We start from the raw sequence: 13023 nt of genomic DNA, 5'->3' as shown, positions 1-13023 counted from the left end.
TCTGCCCAACGCCGTCTGAACTGTCCGTCTGCCCAACGGCGCCTGAACTGCCCGTCTGCCCAACGCCGTCTGAACTGTCCGTCTGCCAAGCGCCGCAGGAGCTGCCCGTCGGTACTGAGCCTGCAAAGCCGCCCGTCTGCCATGAGCCTTCAGAGCCGTCCGCCAGACCGAAGCCGCTAGAGCTCTCCGCCAGACAGGAGCAGCCAGAGCCTTCCGCCAGACAGGATCAGCCAGAGCCTTCCGCCAGACAGGAGCAGCCAGAGCCTTCCGCCAGACAGGATCAGCCAGAGCCTTCCGCCAGACAGGAGCAGCCAGAGCCTTCCGCCAGACAGGATCAGCCAGAGCCTTCCGCCAGACAGGATCAGCCAGAGCCTTCCGCCAGACAGGATCAGCCAGAGCCTTCCGCCAGACAGGATCAGCCAGAGCCTTCCGCCAGACAGGATCAGCCAGAGCCTTCTGCCAGACAGGATCAGCCAGAGCCTTCCGCCAGCCAGGATCCGCCAGAGCCGTCCAGCCAGGATCCGCCAGAGCCGTCCAGCCAGGATCCGCCAGAGCCGTCCAGCCAGGATCCGCCAGAGCCAGCTAGTCAGGTACTGTCCCTTAGCCCGGTGCGGCCCCTTAGTTCAGGGCTGCCCCTTAGTCCGGTGCTGCCCCTTAGTCCGGTGCCGCCCCTTAATCCAGTGGGGTTTAGTTGGGGGGTGGTCATGTGGAGGGGGATACGGAAGCGGAGAGTGACTAAGGTGGGGTGGGGACCACGACCTGGGCCAGAGCCGCCACCATGGACAGACGCCCACCCAGACCCTCCCCTAGACTGTATGCTGGTGCGCCCGGAGGTCGCACCTTTAGGGGGGGGTAATGTGACACTCTGGCTCCACGGACCTTGATATTTGAGCCAGGGTTGTTTAATTTCATTGGTTGGGTGTATTTCTATGTTGGGGATTTCTGGTTGTGCAGTTCTATGTTTGGGTTAATTGTTCTTTATGTTGATTAGTCATATGACTCCCAATCGGAGGTAACGAGTGTCAGCTGTCGGCTCGTTATCTCTGATTGGGAGCCATATTTATACGGTGTGGTTTCACCTTGGTTTTGTGGGTTTTTGTTTCTTTGTTGCTGTTAGTCGTATTTCAGTTTAGAACTTCACGTATCGTCATTTGTTGTTTTCTTCGTGGTTGCTTTAAGTTAATAAAGTCATCATGTTCACTCGCAACGCTGCGCATTGGTCTCCTCCTTCAGACGATCGTGACACACTCCCTGTCTCTCTGTCTCATGTCTGTCTGTCCCTGCAGAGAGCCCTATCAGCCCTGCTCAAAAGTAATGCACTGTGGAGGGAATAGGGAGCTATTTGGGAAGCAGACTGAAACTGATGTCAGCGGATAATGAGCTCTCTAACAATGCAATATTTCAACCTAATTGGACCAGTAGGAAGAGGAATTGACCTATGTGATTGTGTGATGTAGGGCAGGAGGACTGGAGAATCAATGAACAGTGTGAGGTAGGGCAAGAGGACAAGAGAATCAATGAACAGTATGAGGTAGGGCAGGAGGACAAGAGAATCAATGAACAGTATGAGGTAGGGCAGGAGGACTGGAGAATCAATGAACAGTGTGATGTAGGGCAGGAGGACTGGAGAATCAATGAACAATGTGAGGTAGGGCAGGAGGACTGGATAATCAATGAACAGTGTGCTGTAGGGCAGGAGGACTGGATAATCAATGAACAGTGTGCTGTAGGGCAGGAGGACTGGAGAATCAATGAACAGTGGGAGGTAGGGCAGGAGGACTGGAGAATCAATGAACAGTGTGCTGTAGGGCAGGAGGACTGGAGAATCAATGAACAGTGGGAGGTAGGGCAGGAGGTCTGGAGAATCAATGAACAGTGGGAGGTAGGGCAGGAGGTCTGGAGAATCAATGAACAGTGGGAGGTAGGGCAGGAGGTCTGGAGAATCAATGAACAGTGGGAGGTAGGGCAGGAGGTCTGGAGAATCAATGAACAGTGGGAGGTAGGGCGGGTATGAAAAAAAGGCAACAGACCTACTAACAGAGCACTACACCACCCTAGCCTGAAAAGCTTCTAGGCTAGGGTCAGCAGTGAGGGCTTCTAGGCTAGGGTCAGCCGTGAGGGCTTCTAGGCTAGGGTCAGCCGTGAGGGCTTCTAGGCTAGGGTCAGCCGTGAGGGCTTCTAGGCTAGGGTCAGCCGTGAGGGCTTCTAGGCTAGGGTCAGCCGTGAGGGCTTCTAGGCTAGGGTCAGCCGTGAGGGCTTCTAGGCTAGGGTCAGCCGTGAGGGCTTCCAGGCTAGGGTCAGCCGTGAGGGCTTCTAGGCTAGGGTCAGCCGTGAGGGCTTGTTGAGTGCAGGCCACAGGAAAGGGGAAATTAGATGTGATACCCAGTGGGCATCATCTAGCCATCTACCATATTGCTTTTAGCCTGGTCCCATGTCCTGTTTGCTTTTAGCCTGGTCCCAGGTCCTGTTTGCTTTTAACCTGGTCCCAGGTCCTGTTTGCTTTTAACCTGGTCCCAGGTCCTGTTTGCTTTTAACCTGGTCCCAGGTCCTGTTTGCATTTAGCCTGGTCCCAGGTCCTGTTTGCATTTAGCCTGGTCCCAGGTCCTGTTTGCATTTAGCCTGGTCCCAGGTCCTGTTTGTGTTCTCACCAACGCCCCCTTCCCTGGTAAGAAGCAGTTGGAGTCTGCAGTGCTGCACTGCCTGTCTCTGCTGGACCTGGCCCTGCAGAAGACCTGGCCCTCCACTGCATTCTCCCGAGTGGCGCAGTGGTCTAAGGCACTGCATCGCAGTGCTAGCTGTGCCACTAGAGATCCTGGTTCATATCCAGGCTCTGTCGTAGCTGTCCGTGACCGGGAGACCCATGGGGCGGCGCACAATTGGCCGGCAGGGATGTAGCTCAGTTGGTAGAGCATGGCGTTTGCAACGCCAGGGTTGTGGGTTCGATTCCCACGGGGGGCTAGTATGAAAAATAAAAAAATTAATGTATGCACTCACTAACTGTAAGTCGCTCTGGATAAGAGCATGGCATGAAAGGAGTGACAAGAAGGTGGCATGATAGCACAAACAGATTGGCACTCAGGCTACATTGCTGTCACCTACCCAGAGTTTTCAGATCAAACCAGATATAGGAGACTGTGTGAGGGGAGGAAGCTTCTATAGACTAGGGATGAAGATATAGGAGACTGTGTGAAGGGAGGAAGCTTCTATAGACTAGGGATGAAGATATAGGAGACTGTGTGAAGGGAGGAAGCTTCTATAGACTAGGGATGAAGATATAGGAGACTGTGTGAGGGGAGGAAGCTTCTATAGACTAGGGATGAAGATATAGGAGACTGTGTGACGGGAGGAAGCTTCTATAGACTAGGGATGAAGATATAGGAGACTGTGTGAGGGGAGGAAGCTTCTATAGACTAGGGATGAAGATATAGGAGACTGTGTGAAGGGAGGAAGCTTCTATAGACTAGGGATGAAGATATAGGAGACTGTGTGAAGGGAGGAAGCTTCTATAGACTAGGGATGAAGATATAGGAGACTGTGTGAAGGGAGGAAGCTTCTATAGACTAGGGATGAAGATATAGGAGACTGTGTGAAGGGAGGAAGCTTCTATAGACTAGGGATGAAGATATAGGAGACTGTGTGAAGGGAGGAAGCTTCTATAGACTAGGGATTAAGATATAGGAGACTGTGTGAAGGGAGGAAGCTTCTATAGACTAGGGATTAAGATATAGGAGACTGTGTGAAGGGAGGAAGCTTCTATAGACTAGGGATGAAGATATAGGAGACTGTGTGAAGGGAGGAAGCTTCTATAGACTAGGGATGAAGATATAGGAGACTGTGTGAGGGGAGGAAGCTTCTATAGACTAGGGATGAAGATATAGGAGACTGTGTGAGGGGAGGAAGCTTCTATAGACTAGGGATGAAGATATAGGAGACTGTGTGAAGGGAGGAAGCTTCTATAGACTAGGGATGAAGATATAGGAGACTGTGTGAAGGGAGGAAGCTTCTATAGACTAGGGATGAAGATATAGGAGACTGTGTGAAGGGAGGAAGCTTCTATAGACTAGGGATGAAGATATAGGAGACTGTGTGAGGGGAGGAAGCTTCTATAGACTAGGGATGAAGATATAGGAGACTGTGTGAGGGGAGGAAGCTTCTATAGACTAGGGATGAAGATATAGGAGACTGTGTGAGGGGAGGAAGCTTCTATAGACTAGGGATGAAGATATAGGAGACAGTGTGAGGGGAGGAAGCTTCTATAGACTAGGGATGAAGATATAGGAGACTGTGTGAAGGGAGGAAGCTTCTATAGACTAGGGATGAAGATATAGGAGACTGTGTGAGGGGAGGAAGCTTCTATAGACTAGGGATGAAGATATAGGAGACTGTGTGAGGGGAGGAAGCTTCTATAGACTAGGGATGTGCTTTTGTGTAAGCATACTTTTGGCAGAAGATCTTGTTCCATTGTTCCAGGTCTCCCTGGATTATTATTTCATATTGTACTGACAGTATATCTTAGATCAAACAACAGGAGAGATTATGCCCCTATGCAATCCTCTAAAAGAAATAGAGCCGTTATCTTATGCAACATTGTGAAACCAGCAGGGGTAAAAACGACATCACCCTCACGGCTAAATGTCTGGTGTGTTTCAGTAATGCAAATGTCAAACAAATTCAGAGAACATCGAAGATTAAAAATAAATAATACATTCCCCATGCTTAATCAGCATCAATCATTAATGACTCACGTCAGGAAAGAAAGACAGAGGAGAGAGAGAGAGAGAGAGAGAGAGAGAGAGAGAGAGAGAGAGAGAGAGAGAGAGAGAGAGAGAGAGAGAGAGAGAGAGAGAGAGAGAGAGAGAGAGAGAGAGGGAGAGACAGAGAGACAGAGAGAGAGGGGAGAGAGAGGGAGAGACAGAGACAGAGACAGAGAGAGGGAGAGAGAGACAGAGAGAGAGAGAGAGAGAGAGAGAGAGAGAGAGAGAGAGAGAGAGACAGAGAGAGAGGGGAGAGAGAGACGGGAGAGAGAGAGAGAGAGACAGAGAGACAGAGAGAGAGAGAGAGAGAGAGAGAGAGAGAGAGAGAGAGAGAGAGAGAGAGAGAGAGAGAGAGAGAGAGAGAGAGAGAGAGAGAGAGAGAGAGAGAGAGAGAGAGACAGAAAGTGGGATGAGAAAAGGAGGAGAGAGCCACCATTGCCAAAGTGTTGACTGTTGACTGCAGGGATTATGTGATGTCTATTGTGTTGTGATGCAGGACCATCTTTAGCTATGCATTCTGGCACTGTGTAGAGTGTGTGTGTGTGTGTGTGTGTGTGTACATGCCAAGGCCAGTAGGGGTAATGAGTTTCCATAGCAACAGAAAAAACCCACTGGGCACAAGCTGGTTGAATCAACGTAATTGTTTTGTTTCAACGTAATTTGTCAACCTATCTGAATCTGCAGAAAGACATCAACGTAAACTGTTGTTTTGAGGGTGAAATTTCAACCACAGTATTATGTCATCATAGTAACCAATTTTCAACATAAACAAACCTTGTATAAAATATGTAGAATCTGTACCTTTGAAAAAACATCAGATCTTCAACGTTATATCCACTATCAGAAAGTCAAAGGACTGGTTGATAGGAGGATTGGGTTTTGATCAAAAGCCAATGTATTGAAATATTCAACATAGTGTGGCTGTTGGATGAAATCTTATCTCCAAAATGGCCACATTTTACCATTAACAATCTTACAAAACTTCAGAAGCTATTTTAAATACATTTTCTTGGTCCTACTGTCATGCAAAGTCCAAGGTACATTGAGAGGAGTTACTGCTTTCAATACGTGTAAAGAAAAATTCAATTACAAGGTTTTCATCAGATTGGTTCAATACAGCATGAAGTAACTGTGCTGGTCTGATATTTGAATTCACCACACCACAATCTACGTACAATTCAGCAACATTGTGGATCGTTGTGAAGTTGTTTGCTGCTAGCTGATTCAAGTACGTTTACTTAGCATGCGTCCCAAATGGCACCTTTTTCCCTATAACCACACACACTACCTTTTTTCATCTCCAGAGGGTCCCGGTGCAGGTTGTCCCGGTGCAGGTTGTCCCGGTGCAGGTTGACCCGGTGCAGGTTGACCCGGTGCAGGTTGTCCCGGTGCAGGTTGACCCGGTGCAGGTTGTCCCGGTGCAGGTTGTCCCGGTGCAGGTTGTCCCGGTGCAGGTTGTCCCGGTGCAGGTTGTGCCAGTGCAGGTTGTCCCGGTGCAGGTTGTGCCGGTGCAGGTTGTCCCGGTGCAGGTTGTCCCGGTGCAGGTTGACCCGGTGCAGGTTGTCCCGGTGCAGGTTGTCCCGGTGCAGGTTGTCCCGGTGCAGGTTGTCCCGGTGCAGGTTGTGCCGGTGCAGGTTGTCCCGGTGCAGGTTGTCCCGGTGCAGGTTGTCCCGGTGCAGGTTGTCCCGGTGCAGGTTTCTGGGTTTCTGTGTCCCTGACACATACATACAGTATGTTTGGCTAACGTCCAAAGACCTCAAGGCTGCCGTGCGAGCTGGCTGGAATGCAGAGACCCACCCCCGTGCTCGTACACACACACACACACACACACACACACACACACACACACACACACACACACACAGACAGACACACACACACACACACACACACACACACACACAGACACACACACACACACACACACACACACACACACACACACAAACACACACACACACACACACACACACAGACACAAACACACACACACACACACACACACACACACACACACACACACACACACACACACACACACACACACTCCACTGGCTCCATTCAACCTCATGCATCTTCAATAGAGCTCAGTGGCTGCTTTATCCATTAGTATTGAATGTATTGAATGTATAGAACATACATTTTAAAAACATTAAATGAAAAGAAGAGCATTATTCACAAGCAGTCCATAAAGAGACTAGACTAAAATGAAACGGCAACAGGAGAAACATTGTTACTGCACACGTCTTGCCCTCCAGCTAACTCTGTATATAACATTGAGCTATTTTCCCACTCTCCATAGTGGTATCTACAGTGTGTGTGTGTGTCAGTGGAGGCTGCTGAGGGGAGGACGGCTCATAATAATGTCTGGAACAGAGCGAATGGAATGGCATCAAACACATGGAAACCATGGAAACCATGTGTTTGATGTATTTGATACCGTTCCCCATATTCCGCTCCAGCCATTACCACGAGCCCATCCTCCCAATTAAGGTGCCACCAACCTCCTGTGGTGTGTGTGTGTGTGTGTGTGTGTGTGTGTGTGTGTGTGTGTGTGTGTGTGTGTGTGTGTGTGTGTGTGTGTGTCTGTGTGTGTGTGTGTGTGTGTGTGTGAGGGTGACTGCCAGCACTGTGCTATAAATCAGCTGGAGGCAGAACAGAACAGCTCCTTAGCAGGGGATGGACTTAGCTTGGGAGGACAAACAGCATCAAACACTCACTAAATAAAGTCCACTTAGGAAAGGTCCTTAGAATCAGCATGTGGCCTAGATGGACACAGCCACCGTCTACGTGCCAAATTAAAATTAGTCCTTGATGCACCCCTTCACAGGGTGCAAGTCTTTGAAATGGAATGCAGCCACAGTAGGAGAGGCTGCGTTCCACATGGTCCCCTATTCCCTATATAGTGCACTACTAATACCGGCTTATACCCTATGGTCCCTGGTCAAAAGTATAGGGTGCCATTTGGGACAAAGCCACTGAGAACGAGCCCTCCCTTCACAGGGAGCAACACACAGTAGGAGAGTCTGAGGGTTTATTCTAACCAAAACATAATGACATTCTTATTGTTTTGCAATATTGTATTTTCCCTACACTCATTTACTTTTAAACTATTGGTTTTCCAGCTGCATGTCGAAATCATATTATAGTTATAGATCATATTATAGTTATAGATCATGTTATAGTTATAGATCATATTATAGTTATATACCGAGGACATTTATTAACATCCTGATGTCCACTACAGAGAACATATATTAACATCCTGATGTCCACTACAGAGTACATTTATTAACATCCTGATGTCCACTACAGAGTACATGTATTAACATCCTGATGTCCACTACAGAGGACATTTATTAACATCCTGATGTCCACTACAGAGAACATTTAACATCCTGATGTCCACTACAGAGTACATTTATTAACATCATGATGTCCACTACCAAGGAAATGTATTAACATCCTGATGTCCACTAGAGAGGACATGTATTAACATCCTGATGTTCACTACCAAGGACATTTAACATTCTGATGTCCACTACCAAGGACATGTATTAACATCCGGATGTCCACTACAGAGTACATTTATTAACATCCTGATGTCCACTACAGAGTACATTTATTAACATCCTGCTGTCCACTACAGAGAACATTTAACATCCTGATGTCCACTGCAGAGTACATTTATTAACATCCTGATGTTCACTACAGGGGACATTTATTAACATCCTGATGTCCACTACCAAGGACATTTATTAACATCCTGATGTCCACTACAGAGGACATTTATTAACATCCTGATGTCCACTACAGAGTACATTTATTACCATCCTGATGTCCACTACAGAGTGCATTTATTAACACACTGATGTCCACTACAGAGGACATTTATTAACATCCCAATGTCCACTACCGAGGACATTTATTAACATCCTGATGTCCACTACAGAGTACATGTATTAACATCCTGATGTCCAATAAAGAGGACATTTAACATCCTGATGTCCACTAAAGAGGACATTTAACATCCTGATGTCCACTAAAGAGGACATTTAACATCCTGATGTCCACTAAAGAGGACATTTAACATCCTGATGTCCACTAAAGAGGACATTTATTAACAAGCTCTTATTTAGCTCTCATTTAATCTGAAAAAATTATTACACTTCTCTGAAAACTCCCCAAACTGTTCCTGAGAAATTACCTATTAAAAACTATTTGAATATCAAACTCACTAAATGTATAATTACACAATTACACACACTTACCATAAAATGTGCTAATTGTGATGGTATTTGTGGTGGTGGCCATTTGAAGAACCAAAAATCATTGAAAAGCCCAGAATGTCGTCTCAAAGGTACAACAGGAGCTAACACAGTGGAATGTACGGCCTTAGAGACACGGACCAAAAAACAAATGTCCTTGTAGAGAGGTGAAACTTCAACAGCAGGTTCTCAGGAGGATATAGCAGCATGTGTTATATGATAAGATCATAAAGGCAGGTATTGACTTGAGAGAGAGAGAGAGCTAGGTACCAAGGTGCCCTCGCTCTGAACCACACTCTGCTAGGCCATGTTCCAAATCAACCCCTAGACACTACCCTAGACACTACCCCCTAGACAATACCCCCTAGACACTACCCCCTAGACACTACCCCCTAGACACTCCTGTAGATCTGAAATTACTGGATACGTTTAAGGACTATAGCAAAGATTCCCCCCATCCTAAGCATATAAAAATGAAACGTATTGAAACGTTCAAAATGTCGCAGATAGAAATATACTAAATATAGCTGACACAAACCCCCTCTACACAACACATTCACAAACCCCCTCTACACAACACATTTACAAACCCCCTCTACACAACACATTCACAAACCCCCTCTACACAACACATTTACAAACCCCCTCTACACAACACATTCACAAACCCCCTCTACACAACACATTTACATCTGCAACGATCAATCTGACTTCAAAAATGATGTCTTTACCTGGTTGAAACAGAGACCATTTGGTTGAAACAGAGACCATTTGGTTGTAATCTGGTTATATGAAGACGTCTTCTCAACCAAAAAATGACAGATATTGCCCACTGTTTATCCCCCTAGAATCTCAGAGGCCTAGACCTCCCAACCTCTACTCCCTCTGTTCCACAGTAATGGGTATGACCAGACCAGACCACACTAGACCAGACCAGACCAGACTAGACCAGACCAGACCAGACTAGACCAGACCAGACCAGACTAGACCGGACTAGACCAGACCAGACCACACTAGACCAGACCAGACTAGACCAGATCACACTAGACCAGACCACACTAGACCAGACCAGACTAGACCAGACCAGACTAGACCAGATCACACTAGACCAGACCACACTAGACCAGACCAGACTAGACCAGACCAGACCACACTAGACCAGACCACACTAGACCAGACCAGACCACACTAGACCAGACCAGACTAGACCAGACCAGACTAGACCAGATCACACTAGACCAGACCACACTAGACCAGACCAGACTAGACCAGACCAGACCACACTAGACCAGACCACACTAGACCAGACCACACTAGACCAGACCACACTAGACCAGACCACACTAGACCAGACCACACTAGACCAGACCACACTAGACCAGACCACACTAGACCGGACCAGACTAGACCAGACCAGACTAGACCCAGACTAAACCAGACCAGACTAGACCAGACCACACTAGACCGGACCAGACTAGACCAGACCAGACTAGACCCAGACTAAACCAGACCAGACTAGAACAGACCAGACTAGACCAGACCACACTAGACCAGACCACACTAGACCAGACCACACTAGACCAGACCAGACCACACTAGACCGGACCAGACTAGACCAGACCAGACTAGACCCAGACTAAACCAGACCAGACTAGACCAGACCACACTAGAACAGACCAGACTAGACCCAGACTAAACCGGACCAGACTAGACTAGACCACACTAGACCAGACCAGACCACACTAGACCAGACCACACTAGACCAGACCACACTAGACCAGACCACACTAGACCAGACCAGACCACACTAGAACAGACCACACTAGACCAGACCACACTAGACCAGACCACACTAGACCAGACCAGACTAGACCAGACCACACTAGCCCAGACCACACTAGAACAGACCAGACTAGACCCAGACTAAACCGGACCAGACTAGACTAGACCACACTAGACCAGACCAGACTAGACCAGACCAGACCACACTAGACCAGACCAGACCACACTAGACCAGACCAGACTAGACCAGACCACACTAGCCCAGACCACACTAGAACAGACCAGACTAGACCCAGACTAAACCGGACCAGACTAGACTAGACCACACTAGACCAGACCAGACCACACTAGACCAGACCACACTAGACCAGACCACACTAGACCAGACCACACTAGACCAGACCAGACCACACTAGAACAGACCAGACTAGACCAGACCAGACCAGACCACACTAGACCAGACCACACTAGACCAGACCAGACTAGACCAGACCAGACCACACTAGAACAGACCAGACTAGACCAGACCAGACTAGACCAGACCAGACCACACTAGAACAGACCAGACTAGACCAGACCAGACCAGACCACACTAGAACAGACCAGACTAGACCAGACCAGACTAGACCAGACCACACTAGACCAGACCACACTAGACCAGACCACACTAGACCAGACCAGACTAGACCAGACCAGACCACACTAGACCAGACCAGACTAGACCCAGACAAAACCAGACCACACTAGACCAGACCACACTAGACCAGACCAGACCAGACCACACTAGACCAGACCACACTAGACCAGACCAGACCACACTAGACCGGACCAGACTAGACCAGACCAGACTAGACCCAGACTAAACCGGACCAGACTAGACTAGACCACACTAGAACAGACCAAACTAGACCCAGACTAAACCAGACTAGACAAAACCAGACCAGACCCAGACTAGACTAATAGAGACATTACACCATAGTTTCTTATTGACAACACTATTTTTTTTATTTTTTTTATTGACAACACAATTAGTTTTTTTTTATTGACAACAGTGAGTGAACACTTCCTCCATAATGCCTAGCTGTATTCAACAGCAGTGACCACCAGGCTATTAGATGGTGAGGAGAGAAAGTCATCCAAGAGCATCTAACAGGGTGGTTATTTATGATAACGTTGGTCAAATCAGAGCAGCTCTCTGCTGCCACCTGTATGTATAATGAATGTATAATAACAGTTTGTAACAGTTAACGTAACACAGTACTGTATATAAACTCTGGGTAGAAAACGAACACAATCCAAAGGTTCTACAGTATGAGCCTTTGGTAATGACCTAAGTTGGTAAAATAAACCGGGGTAGTTTGAGTCCTGGATGCTGATTGTCTGAAACCGTGGTATATTAAAGCCGTGGTATATTAAAGCCGTGGTATATTAAAGCCGTGGTATAAAGGCATTTGATAAAGTACGACTGGGGGTTTATATATAAATGCCTGGAGCATTTCAATTTTGGAGAATCTCTTATAAAAAAAATGGGTCAAAATCATGTATAGTAACCCTAGGTGTAAAATAGTATATAATGGCTATTTTGCAGAAAGTTTTAAACTGTCAAGAGGAGTGAAACAAGGTTGTCCACTATCGGCATATCTATTTATTGTGGCCATCGAGATGTTAGCTATTAAAATCAGATCCAACAATAATATCAGAGGATTAGAAATCCAGGGCTTAAAAACAAAGGTGTCATTGTACGCTGATGATTCATGTTTTCTTTTAAATCCACAACTAGAATCCCTCCACAGCCTCATAGAGGATATAGATACATTTTCTAACCTCTCTGGATTACAACCAAATTATGACAAATGTACTATATTACGTATTGGATCACTAAAAAATTAAAAATTTACATTACCATGTAGTTTACCAATAAAATGGTCTGATGGTGATGTGGATATACTCGGGAATACATATCCCAAAGGAAATAAATGATCTCACTTCAATACATTTTAATAGAAAGTTAGCAAAAATAGATACGATCTTACTACCATGGAAAGGTAAATACCTGTCAATTTGTGGAAAAATCACCCTGATTAAATCTTTAGTATTATCCCAGGTTACCTATTTGCCTAGCGAACAGTTTTTTAAATTATATGTGAAAAAAAAACTCAATTTTATTTGGAACGGCAAGCCAGACAAAATTAAAAGGGCCTATTTATATAATGAATATG

This window comes from Coregonus lavaretus (assembly GCF_964263955.1).
Source record: "Coregonus lavaretus genome assembly, contig: HAP1_SCAFFOLD_2067, whole genome shotgun sequence".
Taxonomy (NCBI): domain Eukaryota; kingdom Metazoa; phylum Chordata; class Actinopteri; order Salmoniformes; family Salmonidae; genus Coregonus; species Coregonus lavaretus.
The sequence above is the reverse complement of the archived record's forward strand: the minus strand, read 5'-3'. Positions refer to the sequence as shown.